Here is a 12,062-nt window from a genome sequence, read left to right on the forward strand (position 1 = left end):
AGTGGTTGAGAGGAGTGATGAGAGGAGTGATGAGAGGAGTGATGAGAGGAGTGATGAGAGGAGTGATGAGAGGAGTGTTGAGAGGAGTGTTGAGAGGAGTGTTGAGAGGAGTGTTGAGAGGAGTGTTGAGAGGAGTGTTGAGAGGAGTGGTTGAGAGGAGTGTTGAGAGGAGTGTTGAGAGGAGTGGTGAGAGGAGTATTGAGAGGAGTGTTGAGAGGAGTGTTGAGAGGAGTGATGAGAGGAGTGGTTGAGAGGAGTGTTGAGAGGAGTGTTGAGAGGAGTGATGAGAGGAGTGTTGAGAGGAGTGTTGAGAGGAGTGTTGAGAGGAGTGTTGAGAGGAGTGGTTGAGAGGAGTGATGAGAGGAGTGGTTGAGAGGAGTGGTTGAGAGGAGTGATGAGAGGAGTGATGAGAGGAGTGTTGAGAGGAGTGTTGAGAGGAGTGTTGAGAGGAGTGGTTGAGAGGAGTGGTTGAGAGGAGTGGTTGAGAGGAGTGTTGAGAGGAGTGGTTGAGAGGAGTGTTGAGAGGAGTGGTTGAGAGGAGTGGTTGAGAGGAGTGATGAGAGGAGTGATGAGAGGAGTGTTGAGAGGAGTGTTGAGAGGAGTGATGAGAGGAGTGGTTGAGAGGAGTGTTGAGAGGAGTGATGAGAGGAGTGATGAGAGGAGTGATGAGAGGAGTGTTGAGAGGAGTGATGAGAGGAGTGGTTGAGAGGAGTGTTGAGAGGAGTGGTTGAGAGGAATGTTGAGAGGAGTGATGAGAGGAGTGATGAGAGGAGTGTTGAGAGGAGTGTTGAGAGGAGTGATGAGAGGAGTGATGAGAGGAGTGTTGAGAGGAGTGATGAGAGGAGTGTTGAGAGGAGTGATGAGAGGAGTGATGAGAGGAGTATTGAGAGGAGTGATGAGAGGAGTGATGAGAGGAGTGGTTGAGAGGAGTGATGAGAGGAGTGATGAGAGGAGTGTTGAGAGGAGTGTTGAGAGGAGTGATGAGAGGAGTGTTGAGAGGAGTGTTGAGAGGAGTGTTGAGAGGAGTGATGAGAGGAGTGTTGAGAGGAGTGTTGAGAGGAGTGTTGAGAGGAGTGGTGAGAGGAGTGATGAGAGGAGTGATGAGAGGAGTGATGAGAGGAGTGTTGAGAGGAGTGTTGAGAGGAGTGATGAGAGGAGTGTTGAGAGGAGTGTTGAGAGGAGTGTTGAGAGGAGTGTTGAGAGGAGTGATGAGAGGAGTGATGAGAGGAGTGATGAGAGGAGTGGTTGAGAGGAGTGATGAGAGGAGTGATGAGAGGAGTGTTGAGAGGAGTGTTGAGAGGAGTGTTGAGAGGAGTGATGAGAGGAGTGTTGAGAGGAGTGTTGAGAGGAGTGTTGAGAGGAGTGATGAGAGGAGTGTTGAGAGGAGTGTTGAGAGGAGTGTTGAGAGGAGTGGTGAGAGGAGTGTTGAGAGGAGTGATGAGAGGAGTGATGAGAGGAGTGATGAGAGGAGTGTTGAGAGGAGTGTTGAGAGGAGTGTTGAGAGTAGTGATGAGAGGAGTGATGAGAGGAGTGATGAGAGGAGTGGTTGAGAGGAGTGATGAGAGGAGTGATGAGAGGAGTGTTGAGAGGAGTGTTGAGAGGAGTGTTGAGAGGAGTGATGAGAGGAGTGATGAGAGGAGTGGTTGAGAGGAGTGATGAGAGGAGTGTTGAGAGGAGTGTTGAGAGGAGTGTTGAGAGGAGTGATGAGAGGAGTGATGAGAGGAGTGGTTGAGAGGAGTGATGAGAGGAGTGATGAGAGGAGTGTTGAGAGGAGTGATGAGAGGAGTGATGAGAGGAGTGATGAGAGGAGTGTTGAGAGGAGTGTTGAGAGGAGTGTTGAGAGGAGTGTTGAGAGGAGTGATGAGAGGAGTGATGAGAGGAGTGATGAGATGAGTGGTTAAGAGGAGTGATGAGAGGAGTGATGAGAGGAGTGATGAGAGGAGTGATGAGAGGAGTGATGAGAGGAGTGATGAGAGGAGTGATGAGAGGAGTGATTGAGAGGAGTGATGAGAGGAGTGATGAGAGGAGTGATGCGAGGAGTGTTGAGAGGAGTGATGAGAGGAGTGGTTAAGAGGAGTGATGAGAGGAGTGATGAGAGGAGTGATGAGAGGAGTGATGAGAAGAGTGATGAGAGGAGTGGTGAGAGGAGTGTTGAGAGGAGTGATGAGAGGAGTGATGAGAGGAGTGTTGAGAGGAGTGTTGAGAGGAGTGGTTAAGAGGAGTGATGAGAGGAGTGATGAGAGGAGTGATGAGAGGAGTGATGAGAGGAGTGATGAGAGGAGTGATGAGAGGAGTGGTTGAGAGGAGTGTTGAGAGGAGTGGTTGAGAGGAGTGTTGAGAGGAGTGGTTGAGAGGAGTGGTTGAGAGGAGTGTTGAGAGGAGTGATGAGAGGAGTGTTGAGAGGAGTGATGAGAGGAGTGATGAGAGGAGTGTTGAGAGGAGTGATGAGAGGAGTGATGAGAGGAGTGTTGAGAGGAGTGTTGAGAGGAGTGATGAGAGGAGTGATGAGAGGAGTGTTGAGAGGAGTGATGAGAGGAGTGTTGAGAGGAGTGATGAGAGGAGTGATGAGAGGAGTATTGAGAGGAGTGATGAGAGGAGTGATGAGAGGAGTGGTTGAGAGGAGTGATGAGAGGAGTGATGAGAGGAGTGTTGAGAGGAGTGTTGAGAGGAGTGTTGAGAGGAGTGTTGAGAGGAGTGATGAGAGGAGTGATGAGAGGAGTGATGAGAGGAGTGGTTGAGAGGAGTGATGAGAGGAGTGATGAGAGGAGTGTTGAGAGGAGTGTTGAGAGGAGTGTTGAGAGGAGTGATGAGAGGAGTGTTGAGAGGAGTGTTGAGAGGAGTGTTGAGAGGAGTGATGAGAGGAGTGTTGAGAGGAGTGTTGAGAGGAGTGTTGAGAGGAGTGGTGAGAGGAGTGTTGAGAGGAGTGATGAGAGGAGTGATGAGAGGAGTGATGAGAGGAGTGTTGAGAGGAGTGTTGAGAGGAGTGTTGAGAGTAGTGATGAGAGGAGTGATGAGAGGAGTGATGAGAGGAGTGGTTGAGAGGAGTGATGAGAGGAGTGATGAGAGGAGTGTTGAGAGGAGTGTTGAGAGGAGTGTTGAGAGGAGTGATGAGAGGAGTGATGAGAGGAGTGGTTGAGAGGAGTGATGAGAGGAGTGTTGAGAGGAGTGTTGAGAGGAGTGTTGAGAGGAGTGATGAGAGGAGTGATGAGAGGAGTGGTTGAGAGGAGTGATGAGAGGAGTGATGAGAGGAGTGTTGAGAGGAGTGATGAGAGGAGTGATGAGAGGAGTGATGAGAGGAGTGTTGAGAGGAGTGTTGAGAGGAGTGTTGAGAGGAGTGTTGAGAGGAGTGATGAGAGGAGTGATGAGAGGAGTGATGAGATGAGTGGTTAAGAGGAGTGATGAGAGGAGTGATGAGAGGAGTGATGAGAGGAGTGATGAGAGGAGTGATGAGAGGAGTGATGAGAGGAGTGATGAGAGGAGTGATGAGAGGAGTGATTGAGAGGAGTGATGAGAGGAGTGATGAGAGGAGTGATGCGAGGAGTGTTGAGAGGAGTGATGAGAGGAGTGGTTAAGAGGAGTGATGAGAGGAGTGATGAGAGGAGTGATGAGAGGAGTGATGAGAAGAGTGATGAGAGGAGTGATGAGAGGAGTGGTTGAGAGGAGTGATGAGAGGAGTGATGAGAGGAGTGATGAGAGGAGTGATGAGAGGAGTGATGAGAGGAGTGATGAGATGAGTGTTGAGAGGAGTGTTGAGAGGAGTGGTGAGAGGAGTGTTGAGAGGAGTGTTGAGAGGAGTGTTGAGAGGAGTGATGAGAGGAGTGGTTGAGAGGAGTGTTGAGAGGAGTGTTGAGAGGAGTGATGAGAGGAGTGTTGAGAGGAGTGTTGAGAGGAGTGTTGAGAGGAGTGTTGAGAGGAGTGGTTGAGAGGAGTGATGAGAGGAGTGGTTGAGAGGAGTGGTTGAGAGGAGTGATGAGAGGAGTGATGAGAGGAGTGTTGAGAGGAGTGTTGAGAGGAGTGATGAGAGGAGTGATGAGAGGAGTGTTGAGAGGAGTGATGAGAGGAGTGATGAGAGGAGTGTTGAGAGGAGTGATGAGAGGAGTGATGAGAGGAGTGTTGAGAGGAGTGTTGAGAGGAGTGATGAGAGGAGTGATGAGAGGAGTGTTGAGAGGAGTGATGAGAGGAGTGTTGAGAGGAGTGATGAGAGGAGTGATGACAGGAGTGATGAGAGGAGTGATGAGAGGAGTGTTGAGAGGAGTGATGAGAGGAGTGATGAGAGGAGTGATGAGAGGAGTGTTGAGAGGAGTGGTTGAGAGGAATGTTGAGAGGAGTGATGAGAGGAGTGATGAGAGGAGTGTTGAGAGGAGTGTTGAGAGGAGTGATGAGAGGAGTGATGAGAGGAGTGTTGAGAGGAGTGATGAGAGGAGTGATGAGAGGAGTGTTGAGAGGAGTGATGAGAGGAGTGGTTGAGAGGAGTGATGAGAGGAGTGATGAGAGGAGTGGTTGAGAGGAGTGTTGAGAGGAGTGATGAGAGGAGTGATGAGAGGAGTGGTTGAGAGGAGTGATGAGAGGAGTGGTGAGAGGAGTGTTGAGAGGAGTGATGAGAGGAGTGGTTGAGAGGAGTGATGAGAGGAGTGATGAGAGGAGTGATGAGAGGAGTGTTGAGAGGAGTGTTGAGAGGAGTGTTGAGAGGAGTGATGAGAGGAGTGTTGAGAGGAGTGTTGAGAGGAGTGTTGAGAGGAGTGGTGAGAGGAGTGTTGAGAGGAGTGATGAGAGGAGTGATGAGAGGAGTGTTGAGAGGAGTGTTGAGAGGAGTGATGAGAGGAGTGTTGAGAGGAGTGTTGAGAGGAGTGTTGAGAGGAGTGATGAGAGGAGTGATGAGAGGAGTGATGAGAGGAGTGATGAGAGGAGTGGTTGAGAGGAGTGATGAGAGGAGTGATGAGAGGAGTGTTGAGAGGAGTGTTGAGAGGAGTGTTGAGAGGAGTGATGAGAGGAGTGTTGAGAGGAGTGTTGAGAGGAGTGTTGAGAGGAGTGATGAGAGGAGTGTTGAGAGGAGTGTTGAGAGGAGTGTTGAGAGGAGTGGTGAGAGGAGTGTTGAGAGGAGTGGTGAGAGGAGTGATGAGAGGAGTGATGAGAGGAGTGTTGAGAGGAGTGTTGAGAGGAGTGTTGAGAGTAGTGATGAGAGGAGTGATGAGAGGAGTGGTTGAGAGGAGTGATGAGAGGAGTGATGAGAGGAGTGTTGAGAGGAGTGTTGAGAGGAGTGTTGAGAGGAGTGATGAGAGGAGTGATGAGAGGAGTGGTTGAGAGGAGTGATGAGAGGAGTGTTGAGAGGAGTGTTGAGAGGAGTGTTGAGAGGAGTGATGAGAGGAGTGATGAGAGGAGTGGTTGAGAGGAGTGATGAGAGGAGTGATGAGAGGAGTGTTGAGAGGAGTGATGAGAGGAGTGATGAGAGGAGTGATGAGAGGAGTGATGAGAGGAGTGTTGAGAGGAGTGTTGAGAGGAGTGTTGAGAGGAGTGTTGAGAGGAGTGATGAGAGGAGTGATGAGAGGAGTGATGAGATGAGTGGTTAAGAGGAGTGATGAGAGGAGTGATGAGAGGAGTGATGAGAGGAGTGATGAGAGGAGTGATGAGAGGAGTGATGAGAGGAGTGATGAGAGGAGTGATTGAGAGGAGTGATGAGAGGAGTGATGAGAGGAGTGATGAGAGGAGTGTTGAGAGGAGTGATGAGAGGAGTGATGAGAGGAGTGTTGAGAGGAGTGATGAGAGGAGTGGTTAAGAGGAGTGATGAGAGGAGTGATGAGAGGAGTGATGAGAGGAGTGATGAGAGGAGTGATGAGAGGAGTGGTTGAGAGGAGTGATGAGAGGAGTGATGAGAGGAGTGATGAGAGGAGTGTTGAGAGGAGTGATGAGAGGAGTGATGAGAGGAGTGATGAGATGAGTGTTGAGAGGAGTGTTGAGAGGAGTGGTGAGAGGAGTGTTGAGAGGAGTGTTGAGAGGAGTGTTGAGAGGAGTGATGAGAGGAGTGGTTGAGAGGAGTGTTGAGAGGAGTGTTGAGAGGAGTGATGAGAGGAGTGTTGAGAGGAGTGTTGAGAGGAGTGTTGAGAGGAGTGTTGAGAGGAGTGGTTGAGAGGAGTGATGAGAGGAGTGGTTGAGAGGAGTGGTTGAGAGGAGTGATGAGAGGAGTGATGAGAGGAGTGTTGAGAGGAGTGTTGAGAGGAGTGATGAGAGGAGTGATGAGAGGAGTGTTGAGAGGAGTGATGAGAGGAGTGATGAGAGGAGTGTTGAGAGGAGTGATGAGAGGAGTGATGAGAGGAGTGTTGAGAGGAGTGTTGAGAGGAGTGATGAGAGGAGTGATGAGAGGAGTGTTGAGAGGAGTGATGAGAGGAGTGTTGAGAGGAGTGATGAGAGGAGTGATGAGAGGAGTGATGAGAGGAGTGATGAGAGGAGTGTTGAGAGGAGTGATGAGAGGAGTGATGAGAGGAGTGATGAGAGGAGTGTTGAGAGGAGTGGTTGAGAGGAATGTTGAGAGGAGTGATGAGAGGAGTGATGAGAGGAGTGTTGAGAGGAGTGTTGAGAGGAGTGATGAGAGGAGTGATGAGAGGAGTGTTGAGAGGAGTGATGAGAGGAGTGATGAGAGGAGTGTTGAGAGGAGTGATGAGAGGAGTGGTTGAGAGGAGTGATGAGAGGAGTGATGAGAGGAGTGATGAGAGGAGTGGTTGAGAGGAGTGTTGAGAGGAGTGATGAGAGGAGTGATGAGAGGAGTGGTTGAGAGGAGTGATGAGAGGAGTGGTGAGAGGAGTGTTGAGAGGAGTGATGAGAGGAGTGGTTGAGAGGAGTGATGAGAGGAGTGATGAGAGGAGTGATGAGAGGAGTGGTTGAGAGGAGTGTTGAGAGGAGTGATGAGAGGAGTGATAGAGGAGTGTTGAGAGGAGTGGTTGAGAGGAATGTTGAGAGGAGTGATGAGAGGAGTGATGCGAGGAGTGTTGAGAGGAGTGTTGAGAGGAGTGATGAGAGGAGTGGTTGAGAGGAGTGTTGAGAGGAGTGATGAGAGGAGTGATGAGAGGAGTGGTTGAGAGGAGTGTTGAGAGGAGTGATGAGAGGAGTGGTTGAGAGGAGTGTTGAGAGGAGTGATGAGAGGAGTGGTTGAGAGGAGTGATGAGAGGAGTGATGAGAGGAGTGGTTGAGAGGAGTGATGAGAGGAGTGATGAGAGGAGTGGTTGAGAGGAGTGTTGAGAGGAGTGATGAGAGGAGTGGTTGAGAGGAGTGTTGAGAGGAGTGATGAGAGGAGTGGTTGAGAGGAGTGGTTGAGAGGAGTGTTGAGAGGAGTGATGAGAGGAGTGTTGAGAGGAGTGTTGAGAGGAGTGTTGAGAGGAGTGATGAGAGGAGTGTTGAGAGGAGTGATGAGAGGAGTGGTTGAGAGGAGTGATGAGAGGAGTGATGAGAGGAGTGTTGAGAGGAGTGATGAGAGGAGTGGTTGAGAGGAGTGATGAGAGGAGTGATGAGAGGAGTGATGAGAGGAGTGGTTGAGAGGAGTGGTTGAGAGGAGTGGTTGAGAGGAGTGATGAGAGGAGTGATGAGAGGAGTGTTGAGAGGAGTGATGAGAGGAGTGATGAGAGGAGTGTTGAGAGGAGTGATGAGAGGAGTGATGAGAGGAGTGTTGAGAGGAGTGATGAGAGGAGTGATGAGAGGAGTGTTGAGAGGAGTGTTGAGAGGAGTGATGAGAGGAGTGATGAGAGGAGTGTTGAGAGGAGTGATGAGAGGAGTGTTGAGAGGAGTGATGAGAGGAGTGATGAGAGGAGTGTTGAGAGGAGTGATGAGAGGAGTGATGAGAGGAGTGTTGAGAGGAGTGATGAGAGGTGTGATGAGAGGAGTGATGAGAGGAGTGTTGAGAGGAGTGGTTGAGAGGAATGTTGAGAGGAGTGATGAGAGGAGTGATGAGAGGAGTGTTGAGAGGAGTGTTGAGAGGAGTGATGAGAGGAGTGATGAGAGGAGTGTTGAGAGGAGTGATGAGAGGTGTGATGAGAGGAGTGATGAGAGGAGTGTTGAGAGGAGTGGTTGAGAGGAATGTTGAGAGGAGTGATGAGAGGAGTGATGAGAGGAGTGTTGAGAGGAGTGTTGAGAGGAGTGATGAGAGGAGTGATGAGAGGAGTGTTGAGAGGAGTGATGAGAGGAGTGATGAGAGGAGTGTTGAGAGGAGTGATGAGAGGAGTGGTTGAGAGGAGTGATGAGAGGAGTGATGAGAGGAGTGATGAGAGGAGTGGTTGAGAGAAGTGATGAGAGGAGTGTTGAGAGGAGTGATGAGAGGAGTGATGAGAGGAGTGGTTGAGAGGAGTGTTGAGAGGAGTGATGAGAGGAGTGATGAGAGGAGTGGTTGAGAGGAGTGTTGAGAGGAGTGATGAGAGGAGTGGTTGAGAGGAGTGATGAGAGGAGTGATGAGAGGAGTGGTTGAGAGGAGTGATGAGAGGAGTGATGAGAGGAGTGATGAGAGGAGTGATGAGAGGAGTGATGAGAGGAGTGATGAGAGGAGTGGTTGAGAGGAGTGATGAGAGGAGTGATGAGAGGAGTGGTTGAGAGGAGTGATGAGAGGAGTGATGAGAGGAGTGATGAGAGGAGTGGTTGAGAGGAGTGTTGAGAGGAGTGATGAGAGGAGTGAAGAGAGGAGTGATGAGAGGAGTGGTTGAGAGGAGTGATGAGAGGAGTGTTGAGAGGAGTGATGAGAGGAGTGATGAGAGGAGTGATGAGAGGAGTGGTTAAGAGGAGTGATGAGAGGAGTGTTGAGAGGAGTGATGAGAGGAGTGATGAGAGGAGTGATGAGAGGAGTGATGAGAGGAGTGGTTGAGAGGAGTGATGAGAGGAGTGTTGAGAGGAGTGATGAGAGGAGTGATGAGAGGAGTGATGAGAGGAGTGATGAGAGGAGTGGTTAAGAGGAGTGATGAGAGGAGTGATGAGAGGAGTGTTGAGAGGAGTGTTGAGAGGAGTGTTGAGAGGAGTGATGAGAGGAGTGTTGAGAGGAGTGTTGAGAGGAGTGTTGAGAGGAGTGTTGAGAGGAGTGGTTGAGAGGAGTGATGAGAGGAGTGGTTGAGAGGAGTGGTTGAGAGGAGTGATGAGAGGAGTGATGAGAGGAGTGTTGAGAGGAGTGTTGAGAGGAGTGATGAGAGGAGTGATGAGAGGAGTGTTGAGAGGAGTGATGAGAGGAGTGATGAGAGGAGTGTTGAGAGGAGTGATGAGAGGAGTGATGAGAGGAGTGTTGAGAGGAGTGTTGAGAGGAGTGATGAGAGGAGTGATGAGAGGAGTGTTGAGAGGAGTGATGAGAGGAGTGTTGAGAGGAGTGATGAGAGGAGTGATGAGAGGAGTGATGAGAGGAGTGATGAGAGGAGTGTTGAGAGGAGTGATGAGAGGAGTGATGAGAGGAGTGATGAGAGGAGTGTTGAGAGGAGTGGTTGAGAGGAATGTTGAGAGGAGTGATGAGAGGAGTGATGAGAGGAGTGTTGAGAGGAGTGTTGAGAGGAGTGATGAGAGGAGTGATGAGAGGAGTGTTGAGAGGAGTGATGAGAGGAGTGATGAGAGGAGTGTCGAGAGGAGTGATGAGAGGAGTGGTTGAGAGGAGTGATGAGAGGAGTGATGAGAGGAGTGATGAGAGGAGTGTTGAGAGGAGTGTTGAGAGGAGTGGTGAGAGGAGTGATGAGAGGAGTGGTTGAGAGGAGTGATGAGAGGAGTGGTGAGAGGAGTGTTGAGAGGAGTGATGAGAGGAGTGGTTGAGAGGAGTGATGAGAGGAGTGATGAGAGGAGTGATGAGAGGAGTGGTTGAGAGGAGTGTTGAGAGGAGTGATGAGAGGAGTGATAGAGGAGTGTTGAGAGGAGTGGTTGAGAGGAATGTTGAGAGGAGTGATGAGAGGAGTGATGCGAGGAGTGTTGAGAGGAGTGTTGAGAGGAGTGATGAGAGGAGTGGTTGAGAGGAGTGTTGAGAGGAGTGATGAGAGGAGTGATGAGAGGAGTGGTTGAGAGGAGTGTTGAGAGGAGTGATGAGAGGAGTGGTTGAGAGGAGTGTTGAGAGGAGTGATGAGAGGAGTGGTTGAGAGGAGTGATGAGAGGAGTGATGAGAGGAGTGGTTGAGAGGAGTGATGAGAGGAGTGATGAGAGGAGTGGTTGAGAGGAGTGTTGAGAGGAGTGATGAGAGGAGTGGTTGAGAGGAGTGTTGAGAGGAGTGATGAGAGGAGTGGTTGAGAGGAGTGGTTGAGAGGAGTGTTGAGAGGAGTGATGAGAGGAGTGTTGAGAGGAGTGTTGAGAGGAGTGTTGAGAGGAGTGATGAGAGGAGTGTTGAGAGGAGTGATGAGAGGAGTGGTTGAGAGGAGTGATGAGAGGAGTGATGAGAGGAGTGTTGAGAGGAGTGATGAGAGGAGTGGTTGAGAGGAGTGATGAGAGGAGTGATGAGAGGAGTGATGAGAGGAGTGGTTGAGAGGAGTGGTTGAGAGGAGTGGTTGAGAGGAGTGATGAGAGGAGTGATGAGAGGAGTGTTGAGAGGAGTGATGAGAGGAGTGATGAGAGGAGTGTTGAGAGGAGTGATGAGAGGAGTGATGAGAGGAGTGTTGAGAGGAGTGATGAGAGGAGTGATGAGAGGAGTGTTGAGAGGAGTGTTGAGAGGAGTGATGAGAGGAGTGATGAGAGGAGTGTTGAGAGGAGTGATGAGAGGAGTGTTGAGAGGAGTGATGAGAGGAGTGATGAGAGGAGTGTTGAGAGGAGTGATGAGAGGAGTGATGAGAGGAGTGTTGAGAGGAGTGATGAGAGGTGTGATGAGAGGAGTGATGAGAGGAGTGTTGAGAGGAGTGGTTGAGAGGAATGTTGAGAGGAGTGATGAGAGGAGTGATGAGAGGAGTGTTGAGAGGAGTGTTGAGAGGAGTGATGAGAGGAGTGATGAGAGGAGTGTTGAGAGGAGTGATGAGAGGAGTGATGAGAGGAGTGTTGAGAGGAGTGATGAGAGGAGTGGTTGAGAGGAGTGATGAGAGGAGTGATGAGAGGAGTGATGAGAGGAGTGGTTGAGAGAAGTGATGAGAGGAGTGTTGAGAGGAGTGATGAGAGGAGTGATGAGAGGAGTGGTTGAGAGGAGTGTTGAGAGGAGTGATGAGAGGAGTGATGAGAGGAGTGGTTGAGAGGAGTGTTGAGAGGAGTGATGAGAGGAGTGGTTGAGAGGAGTGATGAGAGGAGTGATGAGAGGAGTGGTTGAGAGGAGTGATGAGAGGAGTGATGAGAGGAGTGGTTGAGAGGAGTGTTGAGAGGAGTGATGAGAGGAGTGGTTGAGAGGAGTGTTGAGAGGAGTGATGAGAGGAGTGGTTGAGAGGAGTGGTTGAGAGGAGTGTTGAGAGGAGTGATGAGAGGAGTGTTGAGAGGAGTGTTGAGAGGAGTGTTGAGAGGAGTGATGAGAGGAGTGTTGAGAGGAGTGATGAGAGGAGTGGTTGAGAGGAGTGATGAGAGGAGTGATGAGAGGAGTGTTGAGAGGAGTGATGAGAGGAGTGGTTGAGAGGAGTGATGAGAGGAGTGATGAGAGGAGTGATGAGAGGAGTGGTTGAGAGGAGTGATGAGAGGAGTGGTTGAGAGGAGTGATGAGAGGAGTGATGAGAGGAGTGATGAGAGGAGTGATGAGAGGAGTGATGAGAGGAGTGGTTGAGAGGAGTGATGAGAGGAGTGATGAGAGGAGTGATGAGAGGAGTGTTGAGAGGAGTGATGAGAGGAGTGTTGAGAGGAGTGATGAGAGGAGTGGTTGAGAGGAGTGATGAGAGGAGTGATGAGAGGAGTGATGAGAGGAGTGATGAGAGGAGTGATGAGAGGAGTGGTTGAGAGGAGTGATGAGAGGAGTGATGAGAGGAGTGGTTGAGAGGAGTGATGAGAGGAGTGATGAGAGGAGTGATGAGAGGAGTGGTTGAGAGGAGTGATGAGAGGAGTGATGAGAGGAGTGAAGAGAGGAGTGATGAGAGGAGTGGTTGAGAGGAGTGATGAGAGGAGTGTTGAGAGGAGTGATGAGAGGAGTGATGAGAGGAGTGATGAGAGGAGTGGTTAAGAGGAGTGATGAG

General features: G+C 50.4%; 1 protein-coding gene across 1 annotated transcript in view; it reads right to left on the reverse strand.

Annotated features, from left to right (window-relative positions):
• Nucleotides 1-12,062, reverse strand: part of LOC139544378 (A disintegrin and metalloproteinase with thrombospondin motifs 19-like) — a 113,131-nt gene that overhangs the window by 36,879 nt on the left and 64,190 nt on the right. The window lies entirely within an intron of this gene.

Source organism: Salvelinus alpinus, chromosome 18, assembly GCF_045679555.1.
Source record: "Salvelinus alpinus chromosome 18, SLU_Salpinus.1, whole genome shotgun sequence".
Lineage (NCBI taxonomy): Eukaryota > Metazoa > Chordata > Actinopteri > Salmoniformes > Salmonidae > Salvelinus > Salvelinus alpinus.